This window comes from Trichosurus vulpecula, chromosome 8 (genome assembly GCF_011100635.1).
Source record: "Trichosurus vulpecula isolate mTriVul1 chromosome 8, mTriVul1.pri, whole genome shotgun sequence".
NCBI lineage: Eukaryota > Metazoa > Chordata > Mammalia > Diprotodontia > Phalangeridae > Trichosurus > Trichosurus vulpecula.
Genome location: NC_050580.1, coordinates 217908755 through 217914101, shown reverse-complemented (window position 1 = coordinate 217914101; position 5347 = coordinate 217908755). Strand labels below are relative to the sequence as shown.

Below are 5347 nucleotides of genomic sequence, written 5' to 3'. Positions count from 1 at the left end.
GAAAGGCCATATTTCATTTGAGTGCCATTTTTTCTTATCACATCCTTTTGTTTAAGAAAAAAAATTTCAAGTTTATTGGGGTTATGTCTTTGAGTACAGGTTACTTTATATCCTACAAACCTAAAGAAATCCAAAAAGCACCGTGATTACACTATATGTGATTAATAAATATTAATAAAACAAATCTGTTACCATGTTGTAAGTATTTGGTCACCTTTTACTGGAAAATAAATGCAATTTTTGTTCCTAAATTTTAGTATTTCTGTAGCTTATTTTGTTTTTAAATATTTTATTATTTCCAATTACATGTAACTTCATTTTTTAAAAATTTTGAATTCCAAATTCGTCCTCCTCCTCCCCCCCATTAAGAAGGCAACCAATTTGATATAGGTAATATATGAGCAATCATGCAAAATATGTCTCCATATTAGTCATGTTGCTTAGCACAACTTCTACAAACTATAACACAAACAAGAATTTTTCAAACATTACTAACTCATGTGCATTTTTAATACCACCTAATATGATGAAGCAGCACCATCTACAGGAACAACGATGGTGCCGCATTTCCCAAGCTTAAAGCAGAATCTGAGTATCTAATCTCTGTAGCTTTGTCAATACTGCATTGCATAAAGTTGATCCATCCAAACAGAGGTATATATCACACCTCCATCCACTTCTCATCTTGTTCTCACCTTGAAACCCTGTCAGTTTCCTCCTCTAAATCTTCTATAGGACTTAACTGTTGTTTTGATTTTTTTGAATGAGAAGGAGGGGTCAGGGAAAATTGTTTGCTAAATGTTCAAACAAAAATAATTCATTAAAAAAGTAAATAAGTGTTCCAAAGGATATCTATCTATCATCCTGTAAACCTTTAGGTCTCTTGACATTATAATAGTAAGAACAGAGCACACTGGCAGTCTATCTAGTATCCTTTACTTGTGCTCTGTGATAACAGTACCTCTTTTTCTGAACATATAAATGTTAACAGGAAATGGGTGGACAGGTCACTCATATCACTGAGTTTACATAAACTCAGTAAACATAAAACTCAGCCTACTTTAGTCAAAGGTATATCTGAAATTCCTGATTTGATCTTAGAAGCATATCCAGAAGATGCATTATTTTTCTCATTAAACTTTTTAATGGTCTCAAAATTCTATGACACATTTTTGGTCAAGTTGTTTCCATTTAATAATTACTGATTTTAAAAACTAACAATGTAAAACTGCCATGAAACAACTGGTCCACAAAACATTCTTTTTCTCCTGGAGCTTTACAAAACATTGTAATCATAAACCAATCTTTTACTCTTAAACCAAAATGGCCAATTGAGATAATCAGTTCTGAGACTTTTCTTCCACCATTGATTAAGACTGGACTGGCAGGTGTTATGCAGAATATTCCTTTAGCCTTAAAGACTTTTTGGCAGGTTTTGTGACTTTTCCAACTCCAGCAGCCTTCTTGACAACTGCCTTGGTGACACTAACTACAACAGTCTGTTTCATATCATAAGCAGCAAAACAATCCAGAGGAGGATAATCAGAGAAGCTCTCAAGACACATGGGCTTTAATGGAACCATATCAACAATGGGTAGCATCACAAGATTTCAGAAATTTAGGGTCATCTTCTGGCTTCTCATCAGAACAATTATCAATCTTCTCCTTCAGTTCAGCAAACTTGAAAGCATTGTAAGCAGTGTGACAATCCAGAACAGATGCATAGCCAGCACTGATTTGGCCTGGATGGTTCAAGATAGTGATATGTTCAGTGAAGCTAGCTGCTCCCATGGATGGGTTATTCTTCCTTTCACCAGCCATATAGCTGTGGCAGTCATCTTTGACAGACCTGCTCTTGACATTGAAACCAACATTATCCCCAAGCAAAGCCTCACTCAAAGCTTCATAGTACATTTCAACAGACTTCACTTCAATGTTAATATTGACTGGGGCAAAGGTGATTACCCTGCCTGGTTTGAGAACACCAATCTCTATACAGCCAACAAGTTTAGAACTGTTAACACCAATCTTGTAGATATCTTGGAAGGACAAACATGTTAGTTGGATGAGTTGGTGACAGGGTGAAATCTAAAGTTTCAAGCAGTGTAGTTCCATTAGCATTGCTTTCTATGTGAGTGACTTTCTGACCCTTGAACCAAGGCACATTAGAGCTTGGCTCCAGCATGTTGTCACCATTCCAATCTGAAATTGGTACAAAACCTACTGTGTCAGGGTTTAGCCAATTTTCTTAATATAGGCACTAACTTCCTTGACAATTTCCCCATATATTCCAGCTATAGGGGAGGTCAGTGGAATCCACTTTCTTGATGCCAACAATCAATTGTTTCACACCTAGTGTGTAGGCCAGAAAGGCATTCTCCCAAGTCTGCCCGTTCTTTGAGATACCAGCTTCAAATTCAACAGCAGCAGCAGCAATCAGGACAGCACAGTCCACCTGAGATGTGCCTGTAATCATGTTCTGCATCCTGGACCATCAATAGTGGTTACATAATACTTGCTAGTCTCTCCAAAGGGAGATACCAAAAGTGATACCACACTCACATTCAGCCTTCAGCTTGTCCAAGACCCTGGCATATTTGAAGGAAGCCTTTCCCATCTCAGCAGCCTCTTTCTTGAACTTCTCAATGGTTCTCTTATCAGTTCTGCCACATATGTAGAAGAGGTGGCCAGTAATGGTGGACTTGCCAGTCTACATGCCAAATGATGACAGTGTTAATGTGAATCTTTTCCTTGCCCATTTTTGTGGAGGTTTAGTGATGATTTCCACAACACTTCTGTTCTGGCAGCAAACCCATTGTGGAAAAACAGAGGATTCATTTTTAAAATCATTTTTCCATAGTTATTCTTTATCAACAAAATGAAATAGAAAGGATAATCTTATGTATGGAAAGAGCACTGGACTTGGAGCAGAGCCCTGGGTTACAGTTCCATCCCTGATTCAAAACAAGTGTGTGCTTCCAAGCAAGTCATGCATGATCTGATGCAGGTTCTATTTCCTGATCTGTAACATAGAAATAATAATTCTTGTACTTCATGCTTGACCGGATTCCTATGGGTTTTACCACCAAATGATACTGACAGCTACACACTTATTCCCATTCATCATAAGGACTGTATCCTTTGGAGTCTCAACTTCACCCTGGTGGTTTGGGCATGCCTCAATATAGCTCTCAAATTAAATATACCCTTCTCCCCCCCATGTACCCAGTCAATTGCTCCCAAACAGCTTTCAAGGGTCTACTAAAATATTTTAAATATATTTTAATTTTTTATTTGAATTTGAATTATATGCCATCTTTTAAAACATCACACAAGGGGCAGCCAGGTGCAAGCAGAAAGAGCACCAAGCCTGGCCTCAGGAAGACCTGAGTTCAAATCTGGCCTCAGACACTTACTAAATATGTGACCCTGGGCAAATCACTTAATCCTGTTTGTCCCAGTTTCCTCATCTATAAAATGACCTGGAGAAGGAAATGGCAAACCAACCCATTATCTTTGCCAAGAAAACCCCCAAATGGGGGTCACAAAGAGTCAGACAGGACTGAAAATGACTGAACAACAACAACAACATAGGATGGTAAGATCATAAATTTTCAGTCAGAAGAAACCTTAGAGACCACAGAATCCAGCCCCTAGTTTTACAATTTAGCAAAACTTCAGTGAAATCACTCACCCAGGATCACACAGATAGTAAACATCTGAGGTATTATTTGAACTCAGGTCTTCCTGACTCCAACATTTAACACTCTAAACTCAACCATACCTTTCTCTATGTGATTCTGAGACTTAGTGATCTTTTGTCTTCAGCTAAGCCTCTCTATGTGGGACTACACTGAGTTCTTGCCAGGGGTATGTAAATTTTAATGTTTATCCAATTAGAACTTGGCTCTGGGTTCCCCACCCACTAACAGATGTCACATTCTTTTTTGACTGCTATATTTCAGTGAGTTTTAGTCACATAACCTTGGCATAATAGAGATGGTTCTCCACTGAATCAGACACTCATTCTTAGATATTATGTGCAAAATTTCTCAGCATATAATTGATAAGCAACAAAAAGCACATACTATAGTAACTAGCTCATAATGCACACTAACACAATAAAACATTTATTGAGTTGATTTGAGCTCATTGCTTTCCTGCATTGTGGAAGTCCCCCAGACGTAGTTTCACTCTGAACCCAGGCAGTCTACCAAACACACATCTTGATCTTGTTTAGTTATATAACCACTCTCCTTCAAGTAGGTGAAAAAAATGCTTCATTTGCTAGATGAAAATTCAGAAATTCCTTTATCATTAAGATCCTAGGATAGAGGATATAGGACATAGGTGAACTCAGGAGAAAACTTCAGCTCCCATAATTGTTCTCAATCTTGGCTGTCTTATCCTAGAAGAAGCTTCCAACATCATCTGGCCACAGGTAGTCCACAATGAAGCAGAACAAGTGGTTCATTCTCACAAGGATCCCCAACAATTAGGGAATGGCTGAACAAGTTGTGGTGTATAATTGTGATAGAATACTACAATGCTATAAGAAATGATGAGTTCAATGATTTTATAAAGTCATGGGAAAACTTATATGAAATGGTAAAGAGCAAAGTGAGCAGAAACAAGGGAACACTGTATATCATAACAGCAATATTGTCTTAAGAATGACTTTGACCCAGCAAAACTGAGTATAATGCTTCAGGGAAAAATATGGATTTTCAATAAAATAGAGGACTTTCAAGCATCCATGACGAAAAAACCAGAGCTGAACAGAAAAATTTGACTTTCAATACAAGAATCAAGAAAAGCATGAAAAGGTAAACAAGAAAGAAATCACAAGGGTCTTAATAAAGTGGAACTGTTTTGTTTACATGCCTACATAGAAAGATGATATTTGTTAACTCATGAGAACACTCTCAGTATTAGGGTAGTTGAAGGGAATATATATATATATATATATATATATATATATGTATATATATACATACATATGTATATGTATACACATATATATATACACACACACACACATACACACACACACACTATATATATATATACATATATGGAGAGAGAGAGAGAGAGAGAGAGAGAGAAAGAGAGAGAAAGACAGAGACACAGAGAGACAGAGAGACAGATGGCACAGGGTGAGTTGAATATGAAGGGATGATATCTAAAAAAATAAAATTGAGGGGTAAGAGAGGAATATATTGGGAGGAGAAAAGGAGAGATAGAATGAGGTAAATTATATCTCATAAAAATGGCAAGAAAAAGCTGCTATAATGGAAGGGAAGAGGGGGTATGTGAAAGGGAATGAGTGAATCTTGCTCTCATTGGA

General features: G+C 37.1%; 1 pseudogene; it reads right to left on the bottom strand.

Annotated features, from left to right (window-relative positions):
- Positions 1-1391: 1391 nt before the first annotated feature.
- On the bottom strand, positions 1392-2617 carry LOC118829851 (annotated as a pseudogene).
- Positions 2618-5347: the final 2730 nt, after the last annotated feature.